The sequence below is a fragment of the Nicotiana tabacum genome, chromosome 1, assembly GCF_000715075.1.
Source record: "Nicotiana tabacum cultivar K326 chromosome 1, ASM71507v2, whole genome shotgun sequence".
In the NCBI taxonomy this organism is placed as follows: domain Eukaryota; kingdom Viridiplantae; phylum Streptophyta; class Magnoliopsida; order Solanales; family Solanaceae; genus Nicotiana; species Nicotiana tabacum.
In genome coordinates, this window is record NC_134080.1 from 37,415,397 (window position 1) to 37,432,788 (window position 17,392).

A 17,392-nucleotide genomic window follows, 5' to 3' on the forward strand; every position below is an offset into this window, starting at 1 on the left:
AACTTACCTCTGTATAGATCTTTCTGTATCATCAAGAGGACCAGTCACGATGCAAGCTCAATTGCATGCTTAAATTGAATCCCCTTCACTGAAAATTATTCTGTGAAATAGGGTACAATAGTTCTTTTGGTCATCTATAAACAACAATCCTCTTGACACGAGAAAATTTTCCAGTAAAGTGGCAAAGTGGGCTGAAAAATCTTAGGTATGACATTTTAAAGTGAAATAAGCAATTCAGAATTGATGTGATACACTTTCTTTTTAATATGTTTTAAAAAAATATTTTTATATTTAAAAATAATTTAATTTTAAACTTTTTATTTTACTCTTAATGAGATGATTTATAATAACATAAATACCTATAGCTTGTTTTAGACCATAATTTTAAAAAAAATCTTAAATTTTATGCTATGTCAAAGTAAGGATGTCTACGGGCCGGGTTTAATCGTAATCGTACCAGCCCAGATCGATTAAAACCGGAACCAGCCCGGACCAGTACAAGGGGGCGGGTGGGACTGGGTTAATGGGGTTAGTCTGTTTACATTGGGTCTACCGGTTAACCGGCCCGGTCAAACCCGCTCAACGATTTTTACTGTAGAACTGGTTAATCGGCCCGACCCGGACCGATATAACGGCAACTTTCAATTTTATTTTTTATTTTTTTAAAATATTTCTACTTTCTGACCGTTGGCCCAACGACTGTTTTGCACATTAGCCCTTTTTTGGGCCAATATTTTTTAAATTTAATACTTTTTGTAATTACTAATTTAGCCTTTTGAAAAACTAAAATACCCCCCCCTCTTCATTTCTTCACTCATCTCTCATTTCTCAAACTCAAATTCTCAATTCAAGTTAAATCATGCCCTGTACTTCTAGGGTACACTCATATGTTTGGGAACACTTTGAGGTGGTAGAAGAAAATGAAGAAGTTTAGAAAGTAAAGTGCAAGAACTGTGGTCGAGTCTTAAATCTTCATCCAAAGTGTGACACATGCAGTTTAAGGAGGCATATGAAGAGTTGTCTTAAGTGTCCTCTAGAAATTCGTATTTAAGTTGATTTGAGACAATTTGTGTTATTTTAAAATTATTAGACGTATTTATGCTTAATGTTTTAGTTTGTTAGATTAATTTGAAGTATTATTACACGTATAAGTGCAATTTTTTCTCATCGTCATTGTATTCTTTATATTTTTACTTTATATTAATATACCTTATAATAGTTATACATAATACAAAAAAAAATAATTAAAATTATACTAATCTGACCCGACCCGGCCCCTTGTACCCGTAACCCGTACGGTTCATTTTTTACCTCGGATAAACCCAAATCCGTTAAACCCGGTAAGTCCTAACCTGTAACTAGCCCGGTTCTAAAATTTGCTTACCCAACCCGGCCCGGCCCACCCGTTAGACACCCTTATGCCAAAGTATATGTATATCACACAAAATGAGATGGAGGGAATATCATAGTATAAGAGGAAAGAGAAATTAAAAAAAAATAAAAAAAATACATGTGATTACCGACACGCTGGGGACAAGATCCTGCTGTTTTTAAAGTCTTAGAAGATAGTGTGGTCACAAGAAAGAACTCATCTATTCTTCTCAAGTTCCAGTAGCAAACAAACCTTCACTGAACAGAAGAATTGAATTTGCAGAGGCGTTTTTATATTTGTTTATTCTCAACCTTTTGGTCAACAACGTTCCAAAAAGTCCGCGCCATTGGCCCCAAAATTTAAAAATTGAAAATTTCAACACTATTGTTCAGACCTTAAGATTTAGTTGACTTTTAAATTACTTGCAGTAAAAGTGAAAAGAAAGTGAAGTTATTAGTAGCACTCCAACTATTATTCCATGCTAGAAATATCACTTTCTCTGCTAAGTATTTTGTCTTTTTCACCTTTTACCTTTAAACAAATAATATTACGAATCCTCTTTTCAAATAAAAGAGCTTGTCTTTAAAAACGACTAAAGGTAATAATTTTTATTTTTATTTTCCTGTATTTCTAAGTGCAAAATGTTGAATGTTTAAAACTTTAAATATATAGAGGAGAGTTAAGTTTGTGAACGGGGCATGCCTAGATAACATATGCGTCAAAGCACGTAAAGATTTGAAACTGTTTTCCCTCTTAGATTTCCATGTGCGAAATGTCATTGTAGTTAAATCAATTCATTTGAATATTGTTGAAAATAGTGGTGGCAAAATAGTTAAATGACAACAGTTATTCACCCATACTATTAATAAAAAAAAAAGTTGGATAATGAAAAATTTAGAACGGGTCAAATATGGATAATAACTATATTATCCACTTAGAAAATGGATAACCAATTGATAACTAATGGATTTAACTTTATATTTGTAAAACCTCAAATTGGGGGTTCCTCAAGTTTGGTAAATTAGAAATTCTCCCAAAAGTAATTATATTCAACAAGTTTCGTCGATTAATCCGTTTTTTATCGGTATTAAATATGAGTCGGGTCGGATAATTTATCCGTTTTTTCATTATCCATTTTGACGCACACATATTCGACCCAACCCGTCTATTTGCCGCCCCTAGTTGAATTTATGCGTGGCACGATTTGAAGGCTAGCTTACTTGATGTATACACTATTTTCGAACTGATAAAATAATTGCTACTAATATTATTATTATTATAATTAGTAGCCAAGGGGTGATAAATACTCAAGGAGGCAAGAGAAAATATCTTCAAACTCAAAAGTTTTATGGATACAAATTTGACATTGGGGTCCATATATTTTTTTTTTCAATTTGTCGCACGTCTGCGCATTAGTTAAGGAGGGGTTTGTTAGGTATGAATTCAAAAACCAAAGACAATGTTAATAAGCCCATCAAAGCGAGTGGCTGATTATGGTCCCAAGCTTGTATTTACATTTGATAAAAATATAGTCGTCTAACTTCTAATGGTTTAAAACCAACTCACTAATAAAATAGAATACGTTTTCGAGATGTAGAGGGTGTTTGGCTAAGCTTATAAGTAGTCAAATTGACTTATAAGTATGTTTTGGCTTATTTACATGTTTGATAAACGCCTAAAATACTTATAAGCCAAGTACTTATATAAGTTATTAAAATCAGCCATAAGGCATAAGTTGGTCATCCCCCAACTTATAGCTTTTCAGCTTATAAACACTTTTAGTTTGACAAAGACGTTTACTAGTTTATCCTTAATAATAATTTGTAATCACGGAATACTTTTTCCAAAATAAATTTACTAACTTTCTCCTCGTTCCATATTTGTTGTTCATCCTTTTTTTTACAAAGAAACTTTTTAATTTATATTCTCTTGTAAAGTTTTTAAATGTATTTTAGTCATTTTAATAAATGAATAACTTATTATCACTTTTTCACACTACTAGAAATTCGAGAAAAATCATCCAAAAAATCCGATCAAAGTACGTCGGTAATGGCCAATAACCGTCCAAAATGCGACCATTAATGTGTGGTCGGTATTTTGAAGGTCGGAAGGTCATACCGACCAATTTTGGTCGGTCAATTAAATTCAAAAAAAATTGCCAAAAAACCGACCATTGGTGCATTTTGTTTTAAGACTGTCTTTTATTTCATTTATACTTTTTAATCGTATTTTTACACGAAAATAACCGACTAGTATCGGTCAATTTTATTAAAAAATAAAATTACCGACCGAATTTGGTCGATTTATTTAAAATGACCAGCCGAATTAACCAACCGATTTCGGTCGATTTTTTAATATTAATTTTAATTTATTTTAAAAGAAAAAACGACCAAAGTTGGTCGGTTTCTTGTAAAATAAATTTCACGAGACTCAAAAATAGTTTCCCCTATTTTTGCGCCAAAGAAAACCTACAAAAAAATTTTAAAAAAAATATTTTAAAAAACCGACCGATTTTGATCGGTTTTTTGGCCTGTTTTTTTACCGACCAACTTGGTCGGTTTGCCGAATTTCTAGTACTGTTACCAAACACATCAATTGTGTAGGCATATGAATTTTACTTAAAATTAAATCCATAAAATAATTTGGATTATATTTTAAATTCAAGATAATATTGGTCCAAATAAATATTATGGGCTAATATAATTGAATTAATTATATAAATCAAATATATATGGATTAAATAAATAGGTCTTAATCCATTGGACTAGCCCATTTAATTGGGCTAAAGTGATGAATCCACTTTATTAAGCCCAAGATGACATCTTCCTAGAGGCCCAGTTTGGTGCCACATGTCAAATGACGTGGCGCGCCAAGTCAAATGGAAGAGCCAATAGAATCATGCCACGTGTCAAAATGACAAGGCATACCAAGTCACACTAAAAGGCCAACGAAATCGCGCCACGTGTGCAAGTGACATGTTCTGGCCAATCGAATGCGGCCATGTCACACTGCAATTTGATTGGTCGGAAAGAGTTTTTTCTTATCATAACTCCTCCCTTCCACAACTATAAATAAGGGTCTTCATAACTCAGAAAAGGGACCAGAAGTTATAACAAGAAGCAAGAGAGAGCTCGTGGATCAAACGCCGCAAATTTCTCTACAAGTTTCAGGCTTCAACCAAGTTCAAGTTCAAGAAATCAAGTTCAAGTTCAAGCAATCAAGTTCAAGCTCAAGAACCAAGAACAATTCAAGTATTCAAGAATCAAGAACGAAGTCAAATCAAATACAAGGCGTTCAAGATCAAGGCTACTTGTTTGTGATAAAATTCGTGGCAACAATCAAAGTGTTCGCGACGGATAAATCAAATTACAATTCAAGATCAAGCTCAAAGGCCCTTGAATTTATACTAGAAAAGTAGAATCAGAGGAATCGTAGAGATTGTACACTCAAATATTCGAAATAAAATACTACGATTGTTGCGATATTTTTCGGTCTTGATTTTATTTTCTTGACGCAAATTTATTGTTTACAAATTCTGGCACGCCCAATGGGACAATCTCTACCTCTCATCTCAACTTTTCAATCACCAAAGTTCAAGAACATTGAAATGGCTTCGAAGAAAATCAACTCCAGATCAACATCCACCAAGGCTGCTAACTTCAGGTTCTATGTTGAAGTGGAAAACATCCTCGATGTCACCTTTGGAAGCTTCGGACCAGTTACGAGGAGCAAAGCAAGCTCTTTAGGACAACAAGCACCCCAAGTGTCGTCCGCATCAACCCCTGTTTTCGGATTTTCATCCTTAAAAGGAGCAAGATCTTCCACAAACGCATCTGAAGGAGGAAGCGATGTTGCTGAAAAGATCAAGAAAATTCTTGCTCTGCTTGAACTCTCCGGATCCAAGCACTCTGCTATGAAGGAAGATGATGATGCTTCAAGTGATGGATCCTCCCCACTTACACCACATAGCGTAAGCCGATCAAGGATCAATCTGTGTGAAAATCCATGCTACTCTCCGTCGTCCACGACAATCATGCAAGCTATGGTAACAAATACTTCATCCGTAGAGGAGCAGTTGGCAAACTTGACGGAAGCAATCGCTGGCTTGACCAAATGCATGCAAAATCAAGAGGCCAGAATTGACAAGCTAACAGACAGGGTGGGAATCTTGATGGAAGAAGAATCTACCCATGCACCCGACAAGCTCCCAGAAGTTCTAGAGAGTGACTCTCCCCCAAGACAAGCAGCATCCACTAAGGCTATCCCTGTCTCATCTGAAGGGATGATTCCAATCGATCAACTGAAGGAGTTCATCGAAGGAACCATTAAGAACAAATATGAAGTTGCTGCCAAATCCTCCCTTACGTATGCAAAGTCGTACACTGCAAGGATCGATATGTTGAAGATGCATGTTGGCTATCAACATCCGAAGTTTCAACAGTTTGATGGTAAAGGTAATCCAAAGCAATATATTGCACACTTCATGGAGACGTGCAACAATGCTGGGACTTATGGAGATTACCTCATCAAGCAGTTTGTCCGCTCGCTAAAATGAAATGCTTTTGACTGGTACACGGACCTCGAGGCTAGATCTATCGACAGCTGGGATCAACTAGAGCAAGAATTCCTCAATCGCTTTTATAGCACAAGACGCATGGTGAGTATGATAGAGCTTACAAATACTCGTCAACGAAAGGGGGAACCAGTCATCGACTTTATCAATCGTTGGAGGAACGCAAGCCTCAACTGCAAAGACAGGCTTAGTGGAGCTTCAGGCATAGAGATGTGCATCCAAGGCATGCATTGGGGATTGCGCTACATCTTGCAAGGTATCAAGACTAGCGCCTTTGAAGAACTTGCAACTCGTGCCCATGACATGGAATTGAGCATGGCCTCCGCTGGAAATGAAAGACTACCCATCTATGAACCTCGCAATGCGAATGACAAGCAAGAAGTCAGGAAGTGGAACAAGTTCGTACCCAAGTCTGAAAGCAAAGAAGCTATGAATGTCAATATGTCACCTATGAAGTTCACGACGAAGGTGATCAAGAATCAGAGTATGAAATCCACTTATTTTCAAGACAAGCCAAGTGGAAAGTTGACTTTAAAAGAAATGCAGGAAAAAGAGTACCCATTCCTGGATTCTGATGTGCCAGCCATTTTCGAAGAACTCCTCGAGTTAAATCTCATTGAGCTTCCGGAGATGAAGCGACCAAATAAAGATGGGAAAACAAATGATCCAAACTACTGCAAATATCACCGACTTGTAAGTCACCCTCTGGAGAAGTGCTTTGTTTTCAAGGATAAAGTCATGGATTTGGCTCGCGAAAAGAAGATCGTGCTTGAAGATGAGAAAGCAAGCACAAACCAAGTCTCTATCACCTTTGGCTCATTCAGTCAGGATGACTTATATGGTTTTAAAGAAAGTAAAGATGAAGAATTACTGGAGAGCGACAAAGCTGAAGTCAATCAACCTGATGATGATAAAGGTTTGACACTGGTGACTCGTCGTAGGCACCACAAAAGGAGCCCATGAAAAGAATCAATAGAACAACCGACAAGGAAGATGATGGTAAAAAGACCAACGAAAAAAAATCCAGTTAGGCATTTGAAGAAAGCAAAAGTGGAGATGCACCATTCTTAAAAGCCACGAAATCCAGTGACCTTGGAGGAGTTTTTACCAAGTTGGTTCCGCACGAAGATTTCCCATGAGGGCATTGATGCCTCTTGTTGCCATGCTGACAAAAGGGAAGAAAAGAGTGATGACCTACCGTTGGCACCATCTTCGGAAAAGCCCATCGAGTCCACTCCTCAAGAAATTAATGCTTGTAAGGAAAAGGTCACGTTCACAAATGACGATCTTTTGCTAGGTGACACTCCTCATAACCGCCCATTGTACCTGGTTGGCTATATGTGCGATGAAAGGGTAAATCAGATTTTGGTTGATGGAGGATCCTCAGTGAACATTTTTGTCAATCCACACTGTGAAAGAACTTGGTATTCCCATGAACGAACTCTCAGAAAGTCGTGTGATGATCCAAGGATTCAACCAAGGGGGGCAAAGAGCCATAGGTGCGATCAGGCTGGGAATCACTATTGAAGATATGCAATCAAGTGCATGGCTGCATGTGATCGACACGAAGACTTCATACAATGTTTTGCTTGGGAGGCCTTGTATACATGAGAATAAAGTAGTTCCATCTACCTACCATCAATGTTTAAAATACTACGAGGGTAAAGTCGAGAAGACGGTAGTTGCTGATGATGAGCCATTCACCGAGGCTGAGTCACACTTCGCCGATGCAAAGTTCTACTTGAAGAACTGTATTGTGAAGGAGCTGAAAGCTGATGATGGCATGAAAAGCAAGAATAAAGAGCCCTCAACTAAAATAGAAGAGGTGACTACTGGTGAAGCCAAAGCTGCTAGTAAGGAGGTACAACCCAACGTGAATAAGTCTTATAGAGGGAATGTTACGTCTTATAGCAAGAAAGTGAGTCCGGCACTCCAATATATCCCTAAAAGGAAGAAAGATGAAAGTATCATCTAATCGCCAATCCAACATGCTAAAGGAGTTAACGCTTCCGGTCAAACGAATTGAGGCAGTAAAGTCGTCCTCAATGCCGCTTTCAGGGTTTGTAGCCCAAAATCGTTTGCAGAATGTGGCACTCCCTACAAAGCGAACAGATGAAGGTTTTGACCATAACGCTTACAAGCTATTTGCAAAATCTGGATACAATCCCAATGAGCCATTAAAGTTAGGGAAGCTCCCATCAGAAGCTGCAACGAGGTAACCACGTGAAGGTTTGGGATACAAGCAACCGTCACCAGTGCGCATCTCAATAAGAAGGGCGAGCAACAATTATATCACTGTAGAAGATGAATCAGCCACTTCTAACAAGCCTTCTGTCTTTGATCGACTTGGAAAATCACCTGTGAGGACCTCTGTGTTTGAAAGATTGGGTCCACTAAAGAAAGGGAACAAGTTCCGGAGAAACTTTCAAAGCATAAGAACACCCACTTCACCCAAAATCCAGGAGATCTCTAAGGATTTCCAAAGTTTGGTTCCTTCTAGAATGAGGCAATAAACAAAACTGGTGGTTTCATGTGAAGAAGTACTGAAGGTAAAGCCATATACTGTGGTCTATACTAAGGAACGTGACGAAGATGAAGAAAGTGTAAGTTCTTCGTATCATGTCACTGTACAAGGCGAGAATGGTGTTTCGTCTTTGATGGAAGATAATGCGGAATTGGAGGATGTTTCGCCGTGTTATCACATATCCTTCAATGATGGGGACCCTCAAGAAGATGAAGATGCGAAAGATGTTCCACCTGAACTTGAAGAAGGAGTGAAGATGACAGTTGATGCCTTAAAAGAAGTTAACCTTGGCACCGATGAGGAACCAAGACCCACCTACCTAAGTGCTTTACTAGAAGCGGATGAAGAGAGCACTTATATTGAGTTACTCAAAGAATTCAGGGATGTCTTTGCTTGGAGTTACAAAGAGATGCCTGGCTTGGACCCGAAAGTAGCAGTCCATCACCTCGCAGTCAAAAATGGTGCTTGCCCTGTTAAACAAGCTCAAAGGCATTTTAGGCCGGACTTGGTTCCCCTGATTGAAACTGAAGTTAACAAGCTCATTGAAGCTAGATTTATTCGGGAAGTTAAATACCCGACATGGGTTTCAAGTATTGTCCCTGTAAGGAAGAAGAATGGCCAGATTCGAGTATGCGTTAATTTCAGGGACCTCAATAATGCATGTCCCAAAGATGAATTCCCGCTTCCTATTCCAGAGCTAATGATCGATGCTACTACTGGTTACGAGGCAATGTCTTTCATGGACGGTTCGTCGGGCTATAACCAAATTCGCATGGCACCAAAAGATGAAGAGCTTACTGCGTTTCGCACCCCCAAGGGTATTTATTGCTACAAGATAATGCCTTTTGGCTTGAAGCATGCTGGTGCTACTTACCAAAAGGCTATGCAGAATATTTTCGACGATCTTATCCACAAGAATGTCGAATGCTATGTTGACGACTTGGTGGTGAAATCAAGAGAGAAGGGCTACCACATGAAAGACTTGAGGATGATATTTGAATTGCTCCGGAGGTACCAACTTAGGATGAATCCGTTGAAATGTGCCTTTGGAGTTACTTCTGAAAGTTCCTTGGTTTCATTGTCCGACATCGAGGGATCGAAGTTGATCAAGCCAAAGTGGATGCCATTTTGAAAATGCCTGAGCCTCGAGATATCCATGAATTGAAAAGTCTGCAAGGAAAGCTAGCATACCTTAGAAGATTCATATCAAACCTAGCTGGGAGGTGCCAACCGTTTAGTCACCTCATGAAGAAAGGCGTTCCTTTCAAGTGGGACCAAGCTTGTAGCAATGCCTTCGAAAGTATCAAAACCTACTTGATGAAGCCTCCAATTTTAGCAGCTCCTATACCTGGAAAGTCGTTGATACTATACATTGCGGCGCATGAAAGGTCTGTTGGAGCACTATTGGCCCAAGAAAATAGTGAGGGGAAAGAAAACTCTCTTTACTACTTGAGCAGGATGATGACACCAAATGAGCTGAATTATTCGCCAATTGAAAAGTTATGTTTGGCGCTAGTATTCTCAATTCAAAAAGTTGAAGCACTACTTTCAAGCTCATGTCGTTCGTTTGGTTTCTAGAGCAAATCCCATCAAGTTCGTGATGTTAAAACCTGTCCTTAGTGATCGACTAGCAAGGTGGTACCTCCAGTTTCAACAATTTGAAATCGTGTACATTCCTCAAAAGGCTATAAAAGGACAAGCGTTAGCGGACTTCTTAGCAGATCATCCGATACCTGATGACTGGGAGTTAACTGATGAACTACCTGATGAGGACACAATGGTCGTTGAAGTTCAACCTCCATGGAAGATATACTTTGATGGTGCTGCGCATCATGGGGGAGTCGGGGCTGGCGTAGTATTTGTCACTCCTCAAGGTGAAGTCTTGCCCTACTCCTTCACCTTGACATAACTCTGTTCCAACAATGTTGCTGAATATCAAGCATTAATACTTGGGCTTGAAATGGCTGTTGATATGAAGCAATTGCAATTGCAAGTCTTTGGTGACTCCCAGTTAGTGGTCAATCAGCTTTTGGGTAGTTATGAGGTCAAGAAGCCTGAACTACGCCCATATCATGATTACGCAAAAAAGTTGATGGGGTGGCTTAGCGATGTGACTATTCAGCATGTGCCAAGGAAAGAAAATAAGAAGGCTGATGCTTTAGCTACTCTAGCTTCATCATTACCCCTGCCTGACCAAGCGCAAGTTACCGTCTGCCAAAAATGGGTAGTACCGCCGCCAAATGAGGCTGAAGGTGAAGAAAACGAACTCAAGCATCTTGTTGCTATTTCTAAAGTTGAGAAAGAAGAATGGCGACAACCCATTATCGACTACTTATGCTGTGGGATACTTCCAGAAAATTCGAGGAAAAGAACTGAAATCCGTCGTCGCGCACCTCGCTTCCTTCACTACAAGGATACTCTATACATAAGGTCATTCGAGGGAGTACTCTTGCGATGCCTAGGAGAAGAAGAAGCACTCCAAGCTTTGCAAGAGGCACATTCTGGAGTATGTGGGTCACACCAGTCTGGACCAAAGCTCCACTTCCATATAAAAAGGATGGGATATTATTGGCCAACGATGGTAAAAGATTGCTTGGACTACGCCCGAAGATGCAAGGCTTGTCAATTCCATGCGAATTTTATTCATTAACCTCCTGAAGTGTTATACCCGACTGTTGCATCCTGGCCATTTGACGCTTGGGGATTGAATGTTGTTGGACCACTGCCAAAGTCCTCTGGTGGCCACCTATACATCTTGGCTGCAACTGATTACTTCTCAAAATGGGCTGAAGCTGTTGCTCTTAAAAAGGTAAAGAAGGAAAATGTTGCAAGTTTCATCCGAGTAAACATCATCTATCGCTTTGGCATTCCCCGTTACATAATAACGGATAATGACAAGTCGTTCGACAACAGGCTAATGAATAAGATTTGTGAGCTCTTTGGCTTCAAGCAACGTAACTCTTCGATGTACAATGCTGCCGCCAATGGTCTAGCTGAGGCATTCAACAAGACTCTATGCAACTTGTTAAAGAAAGTCATCTCCAAATCCAAACGAGATTGGAATGAACGTATGGAAGAAGCTTTATGGGCATATAGGACGACTCACTGCACGCCAACACAGACAACTCCTTATTCACTTATTTATGGAGTTAAAGTCGTCTTGTCACTTGAGCGTCAAATACCTTCATTACGACTGGCTATTCAAAAAGGGATCACTGATGAAGAAAATGCTCGACTTCGAATAGCAGAGTTGGAAGCTCTTGATGAAAAGAGATTGGAAGCTCAACAAAGTCTTGAATGTTATCAAGCTCGGTTGTCTCGCGCCTTCAATAAAAGAGTTCGTCCGAGATCCTTTCAAGTGGGAGATCAAGTCCTTGCCGTATGAAGACCCATAATTACTTCTCATACACCTGTAGGGAAGTTCACTTCAAAATGGGATGGGCTATATGTCGTACAAGAAGCTTATTCAAGTGGGGCTTACAAGCTGGTTGATGCAGATGGTATGAGAATCGGCCCTATCAACGGCAAGTTTTTGAAGAAGTATTATCCATGAAGTTGAAAGTCATGACGCTCCTCGACATACGAACGTAAACTGCAAGTCATGACGCTCCTCGATGTATGAGCCTAAACTGCAAGTCATGACATTTCTCGACGTACGAGCCTAAACTGCAAGTCATGACGCTCCTCGACGTACGAGCCTAAACTGCAAGTCATGATGCTCCTTGATGTACGGGCCTAAACTGCAAGTCATGATTCTCCTCGACGTACAAGCCTAAACTGCAAGTCATGATGCTCCTCGACGTATGAGCCTAAACTGCAAGTCATGACGCTCCTCGACGTACGAGCCTAAACTGCAAGTCATGATGCTCCTCGACACACGAGCCTAAACTGTATGTTGCTACACTCCTGGCCCGCAAGAGTATAAACTGTGTACGACCCAAAAAAAAAAGTTCGCTAGGTTGAAAATCTCGAAAGAGTCGGCCTAGGCAAAAGTTAGGACGTAAAAAAAAAGAGTCCGCTAGGTTGAAAACTTCGAAAGAGGTGGCCTAGGCAAAAGTTAGGACATAAAAAATCACCCAGTCTGAACTACGGAATGACTTGATCCTCTTCACCGAGGTACGTAGGCAGCTTAGAGTTTCATTCTAAGTTCAGTCGCACAAGTTCAAAAGATACATATTACCCCAATTGTTGTCCGAGTGAAGTATGGAGGAATGCAAAATCAAGCTGAAATGCCATCCTCTTGTGGAACTTTGATCTCATTTGATTTAAAAAGGGCAACCCTCCATGGTAAATTGATATCTTCAAGTCCGTCGGTACTCAAGTTGAAGTCCCCAAGTTGAAATCTTCAACTCCGTTGATCTTCAAGTTGAAGTCTTCAAATTCGCTGATCTTCAAGTTGAAATATTTAGGCCCTCCAAGTCTCAAAGTTGAAGTCTTCAAGTCCGTTGCTCTTCAAGTTGAAGTCTTCAAATTCGTCGGTCTTAAAGTTAAAATATTTAACCCCCCAAGTTGAAGTCTTCAAGTTCGTCGGTCTTCAAGTTTCAGTCTTCAAATTCGCCGGTCTTAAAGTTAAAATATTTAACCCCCCAAGTTGAAGTCTTCAAATTCGTCGGTCTTCAAGTTTCAGTCTTCAAATTCGCCGATCTTAAGGTTGAATTGTTTAAGCCCTCTGAATCTTCGAGTCGAAGTCTGCCAAATCTTCAAAGTTTTCCAAGTGTTCAAGTCGATGTCGTCTTCAAGTTGAAGCTTTATAACTTTCCAATCTTAAGGTGGACATATAAGTCCCTTTGCACTTTAAGTTGTCCTCTTCGTGGGTTTGTCCTTAAAAGGAACTATAACTTTCCAATCTTAAGGTGGACATATAAGTCCCTTTGCACCTTAAGTTGGTCTCTTCGTGGGTTTGTCCTTAAAAGGGACTATAACATTCCAATCTTAAGGTGGACATATGAGTCCCTTTGCACCTTAAGTTGGCCTCGCCGATAGTTTGGGCCACATTGAGAGTAATCTCTCCGGTAGTGGGGCCATTTTGAGAGTAATCTCTCCGGTAGTTAGGCCATTTTGAGAGTAATCTCTCCAAGAATTGGGTCGCATTGAGAGTAATCTCTCCAAGAATCGGTCCATTTTGAGAGTAATCTCTCCAAAAATTGGGCCACATTGAGAGTAATCTCTCCAAGAATCGGGTCATTTTGAGAGTAATCTCTCCAAGAATCGGGCCATTTTGAGAGTAATCTCTCCAAGAATTGGGCCACGTTGAGAGTAATCTCTCCAAGAATCTGGCCATTTTGAGAGTAATCTCCTCCAAGAATTGGGCCACATTGAGAGTAATCTCTCCAAGAATCGGGCCATTTTGAGAGTAATCTCTCCAAGAATTGGGCCACATTGAGAGTAATCTCTCCAAGAATCGGGCCATTTTGAGAGTAATCTCTCCAAGAATTGAGGCCACATTGAGAGTAATCTCTCCAAGAATCGGTCAAGGATGAGTACCCATCCCCTCACACCCCAAGATTGTCTTCTTCATGCGTAGATCATCTTGTTGAACAAGAGCATATCTTTCTCGCTTGACCTACAAAAAAAAAAGAATAACAAAGGAAGAAAAGCACAAAAAAGGAAGAAGAAATTACCTTCGCGTCAGTGCCTCTAAATCATCAAAAGTAGACTCAAACCAATTTGCAAACGCTGAAATTGATACTGATGGAATGAAAGGTGTATGGTATTTATAGATGACGGAGGTCGGCAGTCAAGGATTTGTTTCGATGTGGGATATTAGTAATCCATCCCCGAAACGAATTTGAAGTCTATTGAGGTGGCGCTCCTTTTCCTAGGCAGAGTAGAATCCTTTTCTTGTTATAATTTCAATTGGAATAGGATTTGGCTCTCTATCTCCAATTTAATTGGTTGCTGCTAGCAAACGATTCGGTCTTCCATGTTTGCACGAGACACTGTGCATGAATATAGCTTTATAAGTATATACTTCCTTAAATAAGGAATGCAATATCTTTGGCTAGATGGATTGCGATTTCTACGTTGGCCTACAAGTCAGAACATGACTTTTATTGACATTCTGCCAAAGTCCACGTGAACCCTTCTAGAAACGAACCAAGTGTTTGGATATTTGGCCATATGTATTGAAAGCTCATTCATGCAGAATCTACTATCTCAATTTTTTGAAGTAATGCATGAGTACATCTACAGTGAACTTTAAATTATATATAATATATTAGTTCGTGATACTTCAAGTCTGGTCTTCGAAACTCGACATATTTATGCCCGACAAGTCTTGAAGTAAGGGGCATTTGTAGGCATATGAATTTTACTTAAAATTAAATCCATAAAATAATTTGGATTATATTTTAAATTCAAGATAATATTGGTCCAAATAAATATTATGGGCTAATATAATTGAATTAATTATATAAATCAAATATATATGGATTAAATAAATAGGTCTTAATCCATTGGACTAGCCCATTTAATTGGGCTAAAGTGATGAGTCCACTTCATTAAGCCCAAGATGACATCTTCCTAGAGGCCCAGTTTGGTGCCACATGTCAAATGACGTGGCGCGCCAAGTCAAATGGAAGAGCCAATAGGATCATGCCACGTGTCAAAATGACAAGGCATACCAAGTCACACTAAAAGGCCAATGAAATCACGCCACGTGTGCAAGTGACATGTTCTGGCCAATCGAATGCGGCCATGTCACACTGCAATTTGATTGGTCGGAAAGAGTTTGTTCTTATCATAACTCCTCCCTTCCACAACTATAAATAAGGGTCTTCATAACTCAGAAAAGGGACCAGAAGTTATAACAAGAAGCAAGAGAGAGCTCGTGGATCAAACGCCGCAAATTTCTCTACAAGTTTCAGGCTTCAAGCAACCAAGTTCAAGTTCAAGAAATCAAGTTCAAGTTCAAGCAATCAAGTTCAAGCTCAAGAACCAAGAACAATTCAAGTATTCAAGAATCAAGAACGAAGTCAAATCAAATACAAGGCGTTCAAGATCAAGGCTACTTGTTTGTGATAAAATTCGTGGCAACAATCAAAGTGTTCGCGACGGATAAATCAAATTACAATTCAAGATCAAGCTCAAAGGCCCTTGAATTTATACTAGAAAAGTAGAATCAGAGGAATCGTAGAGATTGTACACTCAAATATTCGAAATAAAATACTACGATTGTTGCGATATTTTTCGGTCTTGATTTTATTTTCTTGACGCAAATTTATTGTCTACAAATTGCTTAATATCAGTTCAACACTTCTATTCAAACACGTAAATACTTATTTAACAAATCAGTTTCGGTACTTAAAAATACTTTTCAACACTCCAAGCTTATCGACTATTCACAGTCCGCTAATTCAAACCTAAAATCAACTAAAAGGACACCTTGAAGTTGTGCATTCGATATTGGTCCAGAAAGGAATGAATGCAATAGTCATAAACTGTTTAAATATTTGACTAATTTTTGGGTCGATTTCTTTGTTTAATTAATGGGATAACCACAACTCAAGAGGGTATTTACCATCAAAGTAGACCATAAATGGTGATTTAGAATGTCCAGATGAATGTGATTAGTAGTTTCAAAAGAGACTAATCCCTATTAGTAAGGGCTAAGTGTTTGCTGTTCCATAAAAAATTGCCTAAAAAACCTCACAAATTGTTTATGCAGTTCATGCACAAGTTGAATTTACTCTATTGATTGTCAATTATTTTCCAATATGTCCTTGAAATTTGGAATCATCGTTCATTCTAACAAATGTTTCCACCCCAACTCCAAAAGAAAATTGAAATAAATTTATGAAAAAACTGAGAATGCATGTTCATTTATAGGGCTAAAAATTTATTAAAATATTTCTGAAATATTTTTTTTTCCAGTTTTTGAAATAAATGCCGTCATTCAAATATTCAATTGCGTTGCGTCCAGGCATATTGCAGGTCTCTTTTTTTTTTTTTTTTTTTTTTGTTGGTTTGATCATATTGCAGGTCTCATAAATTGGTAATAGAACCTGAGTCATAAATTTGTAGGTTTAATTCTTAATTAAGAACAACAATCGTTTCTTGTTATCCACTCCTTTTATTATTTTAGTACTCCTATTTCCTTTTAAGTTTTAGGGGCTTGGATGGGTTCATTGACTTTACACAATTTCCTCTTCGCTTGTTTGTCATTAGTAATCCCTTAAACATTTTTTTTCTTCTATTTCATCATTTATTTAATTAAGTTTATATTTACCAATAAACACAGCCTTTCATTGAATCCCGGGGTATATTTCATCTCAAAGGGCGAGTGATAATTCAATATAACAGAAAAATAAAATTTGAATAATAATATTTAATGTCAATCGCCCAAAAAAAAAAAAATGAAATTGAAAGTGAACTTATAATAAACCATTGCCTTTTTCAACCCTATGGCACATTTCATCTCAATGAGCGAGTGTTAATTCATTAAAACGAGAGGCGTATACAAAATTTAAATTCTATGGGTTCAACTTTTACGTTACTAGCATTAAACTCATTGTATTTTCGAAAGTACTGGGTTCAGATGAACCCGACAACAATATGCTGCATTCGCCTCTGATTAAAGCGTGAAAATAAAATTAGAACATTAACGCAAAAAAAAAAAGTTTGAAATTTAAAAGTGAGATTATCAATAACTCTATATTTTATCGAATGCATGTTTACATGTGATAGAGAGAGTGTTTAATTTAACAAAGCATGAAAATAAAATTTAAAAGTAATATTTCAATGTCTAAGCGCAAAAACATTAAAGTTTAGAACATTATAAAGCGGTAATAAAACCTTAGTCATAAATTTGTAGGTTTAAATCTTAATTAGGAACATCAATCGTTTTTTTGCTATCCATTCCTTTTATTATTTTGCTATTATTATTATTCCTATTTCCATTTAGGGGCTTGGACAGGTTCATTGA